Source organism: Lissotriton vulgaris, chromosome 10 (assembly GCF_964263255.1).
Source record: "Lissotriton vulgaris chromosome 10, aLisVul1.2, whole genome shotgun sequence".
NCBI classification, from domain to species: Eukaryota; Metazoa; Chordata; class Amphibia; order Caudata; family Salamandridae; genus Lissotriton; species Lissotriton vulgaris.
Genome location: NC_141698.1, coordinates 77,163,856 through 77,181,722, shown reverse-complemented (window position 1 = coordinate 77,181,722; position 17,867 = coordinate 77,163,856).

Below are 17,867 nucleotides of genomic sequence, written 5' to 3'. Positions count from 1 at the left end.
CGCAAGAGGAAAAACTCCTCTCCACGCCGCTTCGCTGAGTTTATGGAACTCTGCGCTTTACGCAGAGCTTGGAGTGGGCAAAACCCTACAAACTCCCCCAGCAGAATAGCAATCATTGTCCACCCCTATTATAAATAGGGTCTTAATCATTTACTTTTTCTCTGCATGAAAAATGTTTTTCCATTCAGCAAAACCCTTCCCCCACACCACAACCAATTTTGAGGAGTGTTCCCATTAGACTTCCCAACCTGAAAAATGACTGACTGATGCCTTTGTCAGGAATAAATCTGCTTTTTCAGAGAAGGGTTTATGAAAACCCACAAATGTGTAAATGTGTGGAATTTCCAGAAACTCACATAGCAATCCAGCACTGGAAAGTCATCTGTACGTACAATTCTTCACACAAAATCTTTGCTCGAGTTAATGCTTTTACAAATGCTCATCTATCTCTAAAATCCAAAAGTAGTTTCGCATTTGTAAAAAAACAAAAAAAGACAATATGTGCATGTAAACTACACTTAGACGTACAAATAACTTTGGGAATCAAGTGCACAATCTACAAATGATTGTCGTGATACTTTGAAGAAAACAAGGGGTGAATACATGACATTGTGGCCAAAAGAGCACTGGTAGATATGAACAGCACCTTCAGGATCTCTGCATGAATGATGACAAGTCTGCCAATCTTATAGCCTTACAGACAAGTGAAAGGGCCAGTTAGATTGTATCACACTAATATGTGTCTCACAAACAGACCTTTTAGAAAGAGTGACATGGATATACTCCAGCGCCGTGAAATTGAGGGATTTTGTCGACAATGGGTTTTGTGCATGATTGTGGCTTTGCTGCACGTGCCATATATTTCACCACCTTCTGCATAATTTGAGGATTTCAACAGAAATAAATGCTTCTAGCTCAAATGGATCAAAAGTTACCAAATAAAATGCTGCACTCTGGTGAAAGCAAAAGACACACAGATGACGGGATGGAATGCAGAGCAAATCAAACATTCATCCCAGTCAAGAGATCTGGGTTAAATACATTGTTCTTTTACTCACTACGGCACCCCAGTTTAGACCCAGCCATATGCAAATGAGTCTTGACCCTGTGCCTCATGGGAACAGTCCAGCCTGAACTGGGAGGCCATGTCCTCCCTGGACTAGAAACAAGCATCCTGGGACCGCGCCGCTGTTCTGTGAGTTCAGACTTCCATTCTTCCTCCCCGATGTTGTATCGACCTCGGTGGGCTCACATTAGTGTGGTAGTTCTTTGATGGTGTGGGGCTGGCATGGTGAATTTGATGAAGGCGTGGTTGATGCTGGTGATCAGCATGGGCTTTTCAACTAAGATGTTGTCGAAGGTGGTGAAGATCGGTTCCAAGACATGTCCGACAAAGTGTGTGATTCCTTTCACATGCTGAGTGAGACCATCTAGGTTTCATAGGTTTTCAAGTAATTCAGTTGTGTTTGGGTCTGCAGGTCTTCCAGGTGGAGGTTTAGCTCTTTAGAGAGGATGAAGTTGCTTGAGTCGAGAATGAGTGTGTGGTGAAATCTATGATGGTGCTGGCAAAGTTTATGCATGATCCTAATATCCTGTTGTGTTGTGCTGTGAGTGGCTGCAGAATGTGGGTGTGACAGAGCTGGTGTTGGGTGCTTTCTGGGCTGGAGTAATGAGCATTGGTTGTGGGACTGAGTATGAGAATAACACCAGTCGTGGACAGCATGACTCGCGGGTGGGGAGGAGGGGGGGTCACGCGGGGAGGGGGGGTCGCGCGGGGAGAGGGGGGTTAATTTAATATAACCGTTTTTTTAAACTTACCTTCCCGCCGGCCCGGTCCCGCATTGTCTCTGCTCCTCTCAGCAGGCAGCATAAGCCAATCCCAACGCGGAAGCAGTGTTGTGATTGGTTGGGACGCCGCCCAGCCAGGGGCTAATGGCCGGGGCAATGTTCTCCATGTAGGCAGCATTGCAGTCTGCATGGAGAAGGGCAGAAGGGCACAGTGCGCAGAGTGCGCATGAGTGATTTGGTCGGCCTTAGAGGGCCGACCAAACCAGTCATGCGCACTCGGGAGCAGCTGCGGCCCATCAAGGAAACAGCGGTGGGGTCGCGTTAGGGGGGATTTCGAGGGACGAAGCCGAGGGAAAATTAAATAAATAATTTGGCCTCTGCATCGTCCCTCTAAATCCCCCCAACGCAGCCCCCCCGCTGTTACCTGCACGTACCGCTGCTGCTCAGGAGTGGTCACACCACTCCTTCCCTGCACAGCCCAGCTTGCAGATCATACCCGCCCACCCACCCTTCTGCAACCAAACCGTTCTGCTTTCTCGCAGTGTGAGAAGCTGAAACATAAAATGGTAGTTATTACCATTTTATCTTTCTGCTTCGCGTACTTCGAGAAAGCAGTGGGGCGACGCTCCTCCGCCCTAGTGGAGGAGCCGCCCCTGGATAACACCCCTCCAGTGTTGTGTGGTGCAATGCAGCAGCAGCAAGGCGAGCAGTGTAAGAGCATGGAGGGTTGCTGAGAGGTAGCGCCAGATGGGGGAGAACAAGTGTTCCTGGTGCTGGGCATGTGTGGGACGCAGTGGGGTGCAGACGGGCTTGCCTTTGTATGCCTTGGGTGCACCAGCAGCATCTAGCTGCACGCATCTGCACTCCAGCTGCCATTAAGTAGGTCTTTCGAGTGGGGAAGAGAGCAGGGAGTGGTACAGAAAGGGAGTGTGGGAAGCAGCAGTGGCGGCTCGCAGAGGGAGTGCTGCAGGACGGTGGGGTGGGGCAGGGCAGGGTGGGGGGGATAGTGGAATTGGACGTAAGACGGCCAGGAGTAAAGTAAGTAAATAAATACATAAAATTAACTTGCGCTCGCTGCATCGCCGAGTTGGCGATGCAGCGAGCGCAAGGTAAATTGTTTTATTTATTTATTTACTTACTTTACTCCTAGCCGTCGTACGTTCGACTCCACTACCCCTCCACCCAGCCCCTTCCCTGCCTCACGGCCCCAACCCCCCCCCCCCACCCCACCCCAGCACTCCCTCTGCGAACCGTCACTGGGATGCAGGCAAGCAGGAAAGCACTAGAAGTGGGAAAAGAGGTAAGGAGCATGCGAGGAGGCTGAGGGAGAAAAAAGAGCCAGAAAAAGGCCAAAGAAGGAGAGTGAGCGAGAAACAAAGCAGAAAAGAGTAAGAAAAATGTCACAAAGTAGAAAAGAGCAAAACTGTGTTCAAGAGTGCACAAAGCAAAAAAGAACAAAAGTGTGCTAAAGAGTACACAAAGCAGAGTGTGTAAAAGAAAGAACAAAACAGAAAGAGCAAAACTGTGTCCGAGTGAACAAAGAAAAGAGAGAGCAAGCAAAAATGAATGAAAGTGCTAGAGAGAAAACGGGCAGAAATGATTAGAAATGACAAAAAGAAAAATGGTCAGAAAAGCGAGAGTGGCAAGAAAGAATGAGCACAGGACACAAGCAAACCTGAAGCAAACCTGAAAGAGAGAAGGAGCAAAAGAGAGATTTAGAGAGAGAGAGAGAGTGTGTGTGAGACAGACATACAGACATAGGAGAAGCAGAGGTGTGAGGAAGCAACATCAGGCACTTTGGAGCGGGGTCAGAGGACCAGGTACATGTAAGTCCTAGGGGCTAGGAGGCACCTGCCTTTTTACGATGCCTCTGTCTTGTGATGGGTTACTCCAACAGCCACTCGGGAAATGTCTGCTTTTACTTTGTCCCTCTCTCCTCTTTTCTTCCTCCTGTGTTGTCATTCTCAAACCTGCTCTAACTTCTCATCATGAGAACCTCCCACCTCTCCAGGCCGGCAATGTGCTCCGGGGGCAGGATTTCCTGATTGTGATGCTGCCAATGTGATACATGCACTTAGCACACCATTTCACATTTCCCTAAATGCGATTCAGAAATGTTACCAGTTCCAAACATAATTTTGAAGTTTTATAATGCTTAAGAGACATCCCTATAATTTCTCTAGAAATTGCTGATTAATACATGGAGGCCAAGTTGCCAACAAAAAAAGCCAAGGGTCCTCTCTTGGAAAACTGACGTGTGACTTCCTCTCTGTCACAACGTCCTTGCCATGTTCCCTACGGATATTTCAGGAAATACAATCCACTTTATATTGTTATTGTTTTTATTTCCAAATTGATAATTTTATCAAATTTGTAAGAACTTTTTATTCGGGTAACATTCTTTTCAACAAGAAGGTAACCCAACTCTACATTTAAAATTTAAAACAATAGCCGACTGAGACTTGAGACTCCACTGCCACGAAATATTATGAGAACTAATTTCGGGATTACATTCACAAGGTAACAAAAAATGATCATGGTGTTAGCCAAAAATCAAGATGTCCGACAAAGGAACATGGCCCAAACTATCACAGGGGGGTCCAGCTACTAGCAGGATCTTGTTGTCATTGGCTCAGCCTTCATAACTTTAAGAACATTTTTGTTCTGAAAAATCTATGAAATGTAAACTGCGAAATAATGTTCATCTCGTGGTAATCTCCAGAGGTCAATCCCTGCCATAGATTATTTCCTGTGCAGAATCATTGCCCAATTTTCAGAGTCTGGTGGGCTCTTTGCAAGCCAGAGGAGATAATTGTGGTAAACCAAGTTATTTGTTGACAGAGCGAAGGAATGCATGGATTGCACCATGCTGTGCCAGTGTGAAAAGATTTGTCAAGAGATCTCAGAAAGAAAAGACCTTTTGGGCCATGGGATGAATTATAAATTATGAGGCTTATTAACAAGCCTCTATTGCCACCGAAGAGTCACTTTTTTTGATGCTCCGGTGGCGTAGCACTATCTTCCATATTTACAAGGTGACATCAAGCCCCTTAGCGTGGTTTAACGCCCACCTTGTAAATAGGCCCCTTTCTGTCGGACTCCTCTGTGGCAAAGGGGCATGCAGTGGGTGTTCCACCGCAACACCTGTTGCTTCTTGCTGCTGCACCATATCTACAAGGCTGCAGCAGCACCAAAAATGAACGCCATGGAATAACAGTCGTTAGAATGGCGATACGAATAGAAATTATGAATTTCTCCTCATTTTGCAGCACACATAGAAAGAGCAAATCACCATTGTTTTTTTTTTTTTTTTTAGAATTTTTTTAAAACCTTTATTTACAAATGCACAATACACAGCGTCTGCCTACAACCCCGCAGGGCCGGCCGCTATGACAAAAACAGGCTGAGCGAAAAGTGCAATACGAGGCAGTACGTTGCTGGAGCAATCTATCACATCGACATTATCGGCAAGAGCGTAATATCATACAATTAGGATAAGAAAGGTTTAATTTTATGTTTTTGTCGAAGAGAACACAAACAACAAACACATGGTATCATATTGGCAAGGGTTGCTGGAGGCGGGAGGGGGGGAATGGATGCTGGAGAAACAACGAGGGCATGGGGGGGGGTGGCGCGCACAAGAGAGCAAAGAATGTGGTGAGTAGAGGAAAGGAACGTAAATCACGGAGAGGAGGGGAGAGGGACTTCGTAGTCAAGTGGAGGGGAACAAATGTCTCCACGGTAAGTATTCCAGGGGGCCCAAACTCTGGACCACTTCCCCGGACGCCCCCGGGCCTCATATACCGTCTTCTCTCGGAACATGGACCAGTCCATGTTCTCTTTCCAGTCACTTAACACCGGCGGTCTAGGGGAGCCCCAGAGCTGCGCAATATCCCTCTTCGCAATCATATTGCCTAGGGTGACCCAAAGTGTCTGGGCAGCAGTGCAGTCAGTCGGTTCCCACACATTCAACAGACAACGACGCGCCTCATGGAGCAATGGGACCCCTATGACACGACTCATAACGTCATGCACCCTAGACCAGTACGCTACAATCATTGGACATTCCCACAGAACATGAAGAAAGGTACCATCCATCCCACACCCACGCTTGCAGCGTCCGTCAGTAACCAGACCCATTCGCACCAGACGCATTCCAGTGAGATACACGCGATGGAGAATTTTCAGTTGGACAAAGCGAAATCGTGCTGGGATAGCCACCTCCTTAGGGGAGGACACAGCGGACTGCCAGTCCTCGTCGTCCAATTCGAGTCCGTCAGCAGTCCAGGCAGCCCGGAGCTTCTCGAGCTGGTCAGTTCTGTTGTTAATAAGCTTCTTATAAATCAGGGAGATGGTACTATCTGGGACGTGGCCATCTAGAACTCGATCCTCCAAGGGGGAGGACTGCGGAACGTCCGTACCGGAGGGGAAAACAGAAGACAAGGCATGCCTCACTTGCATATATCGGAAGTGCTCCCTATCATCGAGCCGGTATTCCAGCTTTAATGATTCAAAGGACTTAACCGCGCCACGCGTCCAAAGGTCCCCCACAGTACTTATCCCAATCATGTCCCATTTCTCAAACCCTTTCGTCTTCCACAGGTTGCCCAGTCGTTCCGAGTCGTACAGTGGCGTCATCTGTGTCAGTCTACCACCCCAGCCTGTGGCCACCGTAGCGTCTCGCCACGCCCGCACTGCACATTTCGTCGGGCCCGTAAGGAGTCGGAAGGGGGCCTTAGAATATAGCGCCCTATTAAAGTTACCACCGGGCAACAGCAGTTTATCTAAAGCAAAGGCAGGGGCGGGCTCCGGCGAGTATGTAGCATGGTTGATGGCGCTCAGGTGCGAGGCCCAGTAGTATCGTCTAATATCCGGCAACGCAATACCTCCGTCGTACCAGGAGAGAGTGAGCTTAGATAAGGCAATGCGGGCACGGCCATCCCAGATAAGTTGCCGCTGCAAACTCTCAACTTCATGGAAATAGCGGGCTGGAACGGGGTCGAAGAAATTCTGCAGGGCATAGAGGAAGCGGGGAAGCGACATCATTTTGAAGAGCGCCGCCCGGCCCAACGAAGATAAGGGCAGATCGCGCCATCGCCGGACATCCTGCTTCAGTCTGCGGAGCGGGGCATACAAGTTCCGCTCATAGCGGACCGAAGAGATCATGGATACATGGACCCCCAGATATTTAAAACCGTCAGTCGCTACCAGGATGGGAAATCTGCGCGGGAGAGGCGGTAGAGTACCAGCTATGGCATAGACACAGGACTTGGTCCAATTAATGACCAATCCCGAATTTTTACCGAAGGACGTGAGGACGTCGAATAGAACATTGAGTGACTTCTGAGGGGAAGTAAGATAAAGAAGGATATCATCCGCATACAAGGAGATACGGTCCTCGAGGTCAGGGGACCATCGGATCCCTTTGATCGAGGGTTCCCACCGGAGCCACGCGGCAAGAGGTTCGAGTGCCAAAGCGAACAAAAGCGGAGAAAGGGGACATCCTTGACGCGTGCCGCGGCCCAAGGGGAAGGGGTCCGAGCACCTTCCATTCACCGCGACCTGAGCTAGCGGCTGTTCATAAAGAAGCTTGACCCATGCGATGAAGTTAGGGCCAAAGCCAAATTTGGCGAGGGCTGCCCATAGGTAGGGCCATTCAATGGTGTCAAATGCCATCGTGGCGTCAAGGGAGGCGATCACTGCTGGCTCGGCGAGAAAAGAAGCTCTCGCGAGAACACTGTGGAGCCTACGCAAATTAAGAGCAGTGTTCCTGTGAGGGATGAAACCGGATTGATCCGGGTGGATCAGGTCACAAATCACAGCAAGCATCCGATTGGCCAGCACCTTAGCGAGGATTTTGGGTTCCGCATTAAGGAGGGAGATGGGGCGGTACGAGGCACATTGGTCACGAGGTTTGCCATCCTTATGTATGACCACTATGGTAGCGAGGCGCTGCTCAAGGGGGAGGCATCCAGCCTCAACCGCCTCAAGAAACATGTGACGCAGGTGGGCGGCCATCTTGTCGGGACAAAGTTTGTAAAGTTCAATGGGGAGTCCGTTAGGGCCCATTGCCTTACCCGAGCGAAGGGAACGAATTGCGAGGGCAATTTCGTCGACAGTAAAGGGGGCCTCCAGAGCGAGGCAATCCGTTTCAGACACAGTGGGCAAGGCTATGTCACGCAGGAGTAGCCTGGAGTCGGCCTCATCTCGATCACTAATAGGCGTATAAACCATACGGAAGTGGTCAACAAAACACTCAACAACCTCACCCGGATCAGTGACATTCACACCAGAATCACGAACAATGGAGGGAACAACACGACTCGCACGCTCAGTCTTATCCAGCCACGCAAGAAGCTTACTAGCCTTGTCACCCACATCATACAGTCGACCAAGTTGATTAGACCGCATCAATTTAGCAGCGTCCGTGACACAGGCCTTATAGTCCGCTTGTTTCAATTCCAATTCGTGCAACAGTGCAGGCGTGTCATTCCCACCCAACTCACTTTCAAGCGCAGTGATTTCGGTTTCAAGAGCCACAACAGCCTCCCTCTTGACCCTACGCTCAGCAGCAATGAGTGACAAGGCGGAGCCCCGAATAACCGTCTTGAAGGCCTCCCAGAGAACAGTGGGGGAGGTGACTGAGCCCAAATTATCAGAAAAATAGCAATCTATTGCCTTAATCACATCGGAGCGGAGCCGGGGTTTTTTAAAATGCCAGGGCGGGATCGGGGGAACTCTATTGCCAGGCAGACTACCCACAGAAATCGTAATCAGAAGGGGAGAGTGGTCCGAAATACCCCGGGGAAGATGCCGAACCTCACGAACAGTGGACAAAGTGGAGGCTAACATAAGAAAATAATCGATACGGGAGAGGCTGCCGTGCGCTCCAGAGTGAAAGGTGTATTGTTGGAGAGCGGGATGCAGTGAGCGCCAGACATCCACTAGACCAAAAGTGTCAGCCATTTCACTGAGCCACATCTGGGACTGTGGCAACACTCTGGGGGGTAGTCGGTCGCAGTCGCCGGACATGACAGAATTAAAGTCCCCGCCCAGGACCAACAAGCCATCTGGCAGCCCAAGGAGAGTCCTGCCTAAATCAGCATAAGTGGTAGCCTGCAGTCCCGGGGGGATATAGACAACAACAAACACTACCTGTTTACCCTCCCACCTCCCAGAGACAGCAGCATACCGCCCACGCCCGTCAAGGACAACATCATCAATAGCAAGAGCAAGGGAAGACTTCACCATAATACCCACACCCCGGGAACCCGAGGTGAAACCCGCATGTGCAACCAGTCGATAACCCCGGCGGTCTAAGGCCTTGCAGGCATTGCCAATCAAGTGGGTCTCCTGAAGGAACACAACATCAGGGGCGTGGCGCCTCAAGAATTGCAGTACAATGCCCCGCTTAATCCTGTCGCCCAGACCATTTACGTTCCAAGAAAGAATCCGCATTTCACCCCCCCCCATTACGGCAAAAACATTCCACACCCACCCCCCAGCAGCACCCACTATGTACAGTAATTGCAAGACATGAAATACCACGAAACAGAGAACAGAACAAAATAAACGAAACATAACCCAGTCCCCAAACACCAACCCCAGAACCCAAACCCGTTACAACACCCCCCTCCCTGCACCCCTGCTGACTAAAAAGCCACCCCCAACTGCAGTGTGCCTGTCGCCCCATACTTCTACACAAAGAACCCCCTGAGGAGGAAGGGAGAAATCACCCGTTACCGCACCGCCACGGGCAGAGTCATTCGAGAATAAGTCAATATGTACAATACGTTGCACAGTCTCAATCGAAACCTCCAGGGCATCTGTTACTCCTGGGCCGCTGCACCACCTTCCGCACCACCAGGGCCTCCGCTCCCAAAGTCCTCTGCCGGCAACGAGTCCAACCAGTCGGCTGCACGTTCAGGTTGATCAAAGAAATAGGCACGTTCCCGATATTCGATCCGGAGCCGAGCTGGAAACAGCATGGCATATTTCAGACCCCGGTCCCTTAGGCGACGCTTCACTCCGAGGAAACCTGATCTTTGCCGCTGCACTTGAGGAGTGAAGTCAGGATATATTGAGACGGAGGCATTGTCATACTTTAGGGGACCATGTGTACGGGCGGCCTGGAGGATAGCATCTCTGTCTCGGTAGTGAAAGAGCCTGGCAATGATAGGTCTCGGCGAGTTCCCCGGCTTCACTTGGCCTCCGGGAAAACGATAGGCACGCTCTACGGCAAAGAACTTACTGAGTCCTGCCGGAGCCAGTTGGGCGACTATCAGTTCCTCGACCAAAAGGTCAGTTGCTACCGCACCATCGCCTTCCGGCACTCCGACAAGGCGTATGTTGTTTCGCCTGGCCCTGTTGTCATAGTCCTCCATCCGCCTGAGCAGTAGGTCGTGCGATGCACGCAGGTTGCCAATTTCGGATTGCGCCTCAGCCATATCGTTCACCAGGCTCGACGTTTTAAGATCCAGTGCCTTGACCCGCTCATTCGTTTTGGCCAGATCGGCCCGAATCAGAGTCACGTCCACCGCCACCGTATCTATTTTGGTCACTACGGCTTCGAACTGTTGGCCCATGTCAGCCTTGAGTCCAGTAATGGCAGCCATAAGGTCTTGAAGCGACACTTCCGCCACAGACGATGTGTCCGTTTGAAGTCCTTCAGCACCCAAGCATACGGCCCCGGGGGAGCCTCTCGGCTGGGTGTAGCGTTCAATCATGTTCGTCTGGATCGTTCCCCCCCCGGGATGCAGCCTTCCGACGTCTTTCGGCCTCCGCTTTCGTCGCCATCTCGCAATCAGAGACTGCCGGTTAGCAAGGGAAGTGGCGGGCAGGTAGAAAAGTCTCGAAACTCCGATACGCCACTGAGACAGAGGTGTCGCGGCCTCTTTACCAGTCCAACGGAGGAGCGTGCAGACTGAGGGGGCAGCAGGCAAGGCCGAGTAGGAGGAGACAGGAACAAAGGGAAGAAACCGAAAGTGAAATCAATACACCTCCGGCGGGCCAGATGCCAGGCAGCCGTTGTTGTTCAATTACAGGTCGGCCACAGTGGGCAGCCGAGTCCCCGGCCGCGCCCGTGGGCAGGCCAGAAAGTTGCAAGTTGCAGAAAAGTGGTCCCCAAGGTCCGATTTCGACCGGAAAAGGATCAGTAGCATCAGCGAAGATAGCGCTGCAAAAGCCCGTCGAAATGACCAGGATAGGTGAAGGATAAATAAAGGAGGACGGTGCGGGTCTCGGGAGCTCTCTGCTCACGCGACCATCTTGGATGCCCGCGTAGCTCCTCCCCCCAAATCACCATTGTTGATTGTTTATGTGCAGGAAGGTGTCCTTTCCTGCACATAAACAAGCATCGGTGCAGTGCAGGCGCCCTTGCTACATTGTGGCAAGGTGCCTACGCTAGGCAGCTTTTTGTGCACAAGCGTTAGGGGAAACACAGGGGAGTACCGTATTCTTGTGAATACTGCGTTTTCAAAATATCGGAGCACAGCACTGCAAAATTTGGTGCAGCTCCGCGCTCTGACTTTTTTTTCTAAATATGCCCCTTTTTGTTTACACCAAGCATCCCCATATATCGTTTTCATGATCAACACATGATCGCATTTGCAGATGCATCCACTAAGTCATTCCATTTAGCGGGTGTCATGTGAGAATAACACAAGGTGGCAGCACTAGGTAGTGGTGAGGCACCACTCTGAGAAAACGTGAAACGCAAAATTCACCATTAGGGGAAATTTTGCAGTTGGAATAAATTTGTCGTTTTTTGCAAGCTTATTGTTCTAGCAGGATTATGCCGAATTTTTTACTTTTGTGAAGGATTTTTGAATATTAGTGGGTGATACTCTTTGTTTTCAGGCACTGTTCATTGACATGCTGCAGCCTTGAGTTCTCAATAAAGATGAAAAACAATGTGCAGTAGTCTTTCATTGAGATTAAATACTGTTATGCTATCCCACTTCTGCCAACTCTATGGATTTAGTGAAATGACACAGCAATTTTATCATCTATTTTACAATTCTGTGTGTAGTAACTGCAAGGAATTTTTATTGATTTGTTTAAATTAATCTATAAACCAGGCTCATAGGGCAAGTTTTAGCAAAATTAGCGCAACACAATCCTGCATGGAAATTGATGTGCAACTGGTAAAAACTAGAGCAACACGGGCGCTTATTTATGAGTCACTTGCGACACTTTTGCGCTGCAATTGCATCACTTTTCGTGATGCCACGGCATATACAATGCGTCACGTTACGCCATATTTACAAAGTGATGCATCTAGGCAGATGTGTCACTTTGTAAACCCCTGTGCCACATTATACCTGCTTCAGGTATAATTTATGCAGGATGGGCGTTACCCCACAAGAAACCCTCATAGAAGTGGCGTAGTGCAATCTATCAGAATTCACTGTGCCACTTTGAGAGCAACACTGCGTCAAAATCCTACGCCTGCTTCATAGCAGGCATAAGGGTGACACAGTGCAATGTGTATAGGCTTCCCCCATGCATTGCTGGAGTTGCACCATGCTTACGACACAACTCCAGCAATGCATGAGTTTTGCACTGACAGATACGTCAGGAACCCTGATGCATCTTTCATTCCTTGCGACACGGAGCGTCATACAATAAATACGGAGCATCCATGGTGTCACAAGGAGTGTGCAGTGAAAAGGGATGCATCACTGTTTTACCGCAGCGATGCAACACTTTTCATTAATGAGCCTCTCAATTTTTTTTCTATGCTCATGTGTCAATGATGTCATTGGTCACACTTGTGCAAAAAAAAATTATATTATCACAAAGCTATAAAAATGTAGCATTGTGATGTGGCAGAAACGCAAGTGAGCATTGTCTTGTGTGGGATTTTGAGTTGCACTCTCTAGTACAAATCTCCACATAAAGACAAATGTGCATGTGTTATTTCAAGGGCCCAATTCACAAAGTTATTTCCAGCCATCAACATAAGTTATGAACCAAAATGTGTCCACTTCCCTCTGCCAGGGTTCTGGCAGATGTGAATGGATGGAAATTTCTCCGTTACAATCGCGAAGCCTACTGTAGTAGAAAACCCAATGTAAGGCGTGGGAAGTGGATGTTACAAGGTGTAGTTTACCTTATAGTCCGTCCTTTGGTCCAGAAGCGGCCATGGAGAAAACTTCATCTTGAAGACCTACACAATCTCCTGGCATTAAATCCTCCACCCATCACTGAAGATTTAGACGTAAGCTATGACCAGTTCTGCCTTTGGATCATTCAGGCACTTGATACCCTGATCCCGGCCAGATGTTCCAAGGCTCGCACCCACACTGCTAGCCCTTGGTATAACTCTGAATTAGCAACCCAGAAAAAGGAATGCAAAAAGGCAGAGAGGCGTTGGAGGAAAAACTATGATGCTAATCTCAAACTGGACTATGTCATGCTATAAAAAGCCTACCATCGCAAGATTTGCAGTACAAGGGCGGCATATTATGCCAAAGAAATCAATAACAGCTCTAACACCTCGAAAGCTGTATTTAAAATTTTGAAAGATCTTACCGCAAAAAAAACCGTCAACACCACCATCACTTCCCCTGACCTCTGTAATAATATGGCCAACTTCTTCACTAATAAGATCAAGAAAATTTACGACACCTTTCCTAAAGGCCCGCAGGCATTGGCCATCTTTGACCCTACTAGGCCTTCTCTCTCCACTTTATCTACGCTTGAGCAAGAGAGTTTCCAAAAAATCTGCAAAAAGATTAAATCAGGCTCCCCGGCAGATCCCCTTAAACCGGACACCTTTCTTGAAGCCCACGAATCTATCACTGAGCACATCCGAGAAATCATCAATCAGTCCCTTGTGACCGCCAAAGTTCCCTCCAAGTGGAAGCAGGCCTGGGTTTCTCCCATTCTAAAAAAACCCACTCTAGACCCCTTGCTTCCTGAGAACTTCAGACCCATCTCCCTGCTTCCCTGGCCTGCCAAAATCATCGAGGCACACGTCAACAACATTCTGTCAGACTTCCTCCTCACCAATAACATCTTGGATGACTCCCAGCACGGGTTTAGAGCTGGTCATAGCACTGAGACCGCCTTGCTCAGTGTTTCAGAGGACCTCCGTACCATTCTTGACACCGGCGGTACGGCAGCACTGGTCCTGTTGGACCTTAGTGCTGCCTTCGATACGGTGTCACACGAGGTCCTCTTGACGAGACTGGAGGAAATTGGAATCACAGGGTTAGCTCTGGGATGGTTTAGAGACTTCCTTTTTAACAGGTCTTTTAGAGTCTCTACCCCCCCTTACATCTCTGAGGAACATAACATTGGACAGGGAGTGCCGCAAGGCTCTTCCCTGAGCCCTACCCTGTTCAATGTTTATGTCCGCCCCCTGGCGGAGGTGGCCAGAAGAAATGGACTTGCATTGGTATCCTATGCGGACGATACCCAGTTGGTGGTGGCACTTAATGACAACAGTGGTCTGGAGGCACATCACTTTAAACAGACACTCACTGACATCACCAACTGGATGACGGCGAATTTTCTTCAACTAAACGCCGGGAAAACGGAGATCCTCCTCTTGGGCAAAAACACTTCGTCCTGGGGTGACAACTGGTGGCCGGATGCCCTAGGCCCACCCCCCATGCCTAAGGAATGTGTCAAAAACTTGGGAGTTTGGGTGGACTCTGCTCTAAAGTTCACGCACCATACAAAAAAAGTTGCCGCCACGTGTTTTGGCGTCCTACGTAACATCAGGCCCATTCTGAAGTTCTTTGACTGCCGCACTCGTCAAGTAATCGTCCAAGCGTCCATCCTTTCTAGACTGGACTATGCCAGCTCCCTTTTATTGGGGGCTAATCTAGCTGAAATCACTAGATTGCAGAGAGTTCAGAATGCGGCTGCCAGAGCTCTGGTAGGTCTCCCGCGCAATTCCTCGGTATCTGGAACCTTGAAGAAACTGCATTGGCTCCCGGTGGGCAAAAGGGTCCAGTTCAAAGCTTTGTGCCTCGCCTTCAAAATCCTTAAAACCTCCTCCCCCCCAATGCTTCGCCCGCTTCTGTCAGACTACATCCCCAGGAGATCGCTCCGGTCAGAGGGGCAGCATCTTGCGATCATCCCCCGCACCAGACTGGCCAGAGTAGGCGGCCGCTCTTTCAGCTTCCTGGCGGCCAAGTTATGGAATAGTCTACCTGAAGCTATCCGTGGGATACAGGATCTCCTAGCCTTCAGAAAGGCTGTTAAAACTCACCTCTTTCAACAATAGTCTCTTTGAGCCTCCATCTCACTGTAAACTGTCTGTTCACAGCGCCGGGACGCCCCTTTGCTGGGGCAGCCGCGCGCTATATAAATCTTCATAACATTAACATTAACATTAACATTATAAGTTTGGAGGTTGCATTTTCTGAACATGGTTGGAAATTTGCTTTGCACTTTCCGAATGTGACTCATCCTCAGATGTGGTGCTGGTGTTGTTGGAGGGCTTTTTCCCACTGAGAAAAAAAGTTTACAAATATGCATTTGAACAGCAGGCTCCATTTGCCCTGTGATTCAAGCTCAAATTATCTTTATCCAGCCAGTGTTTATGACCATCAAAGCATAGGATAAAAACCACTTACATTGTACAAGTCAAAGATAAAAACATTTAAAACATGAATAAATCACATCATTTTTAAAACAAATACCGTAGTAAAAATCATCCTGTGGAATAGTTAAAGTGCAGAAGTTCTTCTCAGTGTAATAGCAGCAACAATGTAGCTGAGAAGAGCAGATGAAGATAAAAATGTAAAAGCAAAATAAATCCAGTTCTTGTATAGCGCACGAATCGCCCCCGAAGGAGTATCTCGGCGCTGGGGACCTTTGGTAAGATTAAGCGAGCTATTGCCCAGAGTCGCATGGTGGGGACCTTTGGTAAGATTAAGCGAGCTATTGCCCAGAGTCGCATGGTACTGGGCAGACACCTGCCACCAGAGCCGGGGATCGAACCGTGAACCCCAGCGTCCACCGTCAGTTGCCCTGGCCGCGGCGCCACACCTCTCCCCTTCGTAGATAGATCAATCCCTCTTTATAAGATGTTACGTGTTTATTCAAAAGAATTAGCACAAAAGTGCAATGAGGGAGCCATACAAAGTGCAAAAAAACATAAAGTGCGGACAGGCTTGGGCGGCAAAAGAGTTACAAGGACAACCTGGACGGGAAGTATGCAAAGTCCCCCTATGGGGAAGGCCACTAAGAAATGAACTGTTTTCAGTCTCACATGATGAGATAGAATCTCACCCTGTGCTTGAATTCATGGTATGTAGACTTTTGCACTGGGGGACTAGTAGCCAGTGTAAAATATCACATGATATTACCCCTCATACGCCTTCTACTCCTCCTATCGCTGCTTTCCAGGCATACAATGGGAATGTTTGTAAATATACAAAAGTTCTAAATTTGCAACTGTGCACAGGCGTACTTCTGTGGGTGCAGAATTACTACTTTTTTTTCTACAAATTGTCCAGACAAAAATGACACCTATTACATTTGAGAAAGTCACACTGGTTTCCTTTTGACCACTGTTTGTGTATGTTTTCATTCAGTATTAGTATTCTACATAAATCCAAGTTACGCAACTTTCTATGACTTTAGTTGATCTTGATATGCTTGTAACCATGGGCGTTTTTGTGCTGTTCCCATAACGTTACGCCCAAACCTATTCAATGCTACATTCATATAAAATTTCAACGCACACTCCTTTTGTGTCTGAAAGTTAATCAACGCAGTCATTTGCACCACTGCAATACAAGCAAGTTGCTTGGCAAATTTCCCTCGTCCACTCAGTATCGGCTGGCATGGATCGGGAGTGGCGGGGGGGGGGGGGGATTGGAAGGATCGGATGTAAAAAAAAATATTTTAATTTAAGAAAATTAGCTGCTCGCCACCCTCCCACCCGCATCTCAGTCTCTGCTCTCCGGGGCCCGAATTGGAAAGAGACAAGCTCCCTCCTCAAAGCCAATCACAATGCTGCAATGCAGCGTTGTAATTGGTTTGAGCACCATGGACTGGCGTTCAGCCAGGAAATGGGGGGCTGGGCATGCTCTTCCCACCGGCTTTAATGCAACCGGCATGGAGAACATGCAAAGTATGCATGACTGTTTGACCAGCCCGAGAAATCCGGCCAAACAGTCATGTCCACTTAGGAGTGGGCAAACCACTCCTTCCCTGCTCTATACCACTCCTCCTCTCCTCTGTACCACTCCTCTGCTCTGAGAGCAGGAACAAATAGAATTAGTGTACCATCGAGTTATTATGTATGTATTTGTTCTTTCTTTCACTGCTTTGCGTCTGAAAGTTAATCAACGCAGTCATTTGCACCACTGCACTACAAGCAAGTAAAGTTGCTTGGCAAATTTCCCTCTTACACTCAGTAGCAGCTCGCATGGATCAAGAGTGGCGGGGCGGGCGAGGGGTATTGAAGGATCGGGGGATGTAAAAAAAATATTTTTAATTTAAGAAACTTAGCTGCTTGCCACCCTCTCTCTTGCTTCTCAGTCTCTCCTCTCTGGGGCCAGAATAGGAAACAGCCAGGCTCCCTCCTCAAAGCCAATCACAACGCTGCAATACAACGTTGTAATTGGTCTGAGCACAGTGGACTGGTGCTCAGCCAGGAAATGGGGGCCTGGGCATGTTCTCCCCACAGGCTGTAATGCAACCGGCATGGAGAACATGCAAAGTACGCATGACTGTTTGACCAGCCTGAGAAAGCCGGCCAAACAGTCATGTCCACTTGGGAGTGGGCAAACCACTCCTCCCCGGCTCTATACCACTCCTCCTCTCCTCTGTACCCCTCCTCTGCTCCATACCACTCATCCTCTGCTCTGAGAGCAGGAACGAATAGAATTAGTGTACCATCGAGTTATTATCTACGTATTTGTTCTTTCTTTCACTGCTTTGCAACAGTTGGGCAACACTCCTCCGCCTCAGCGAAGGAGCCACCACTGCTTTCACTCATAGGCCCAAAGACACACACACACAAAAGACAGAGTACGACAGCAGCATTACAAACTTGTTTACATACACAGAACCCTGACAGTAGAGGCAGCCTCCATGGCTGTAGACAGACG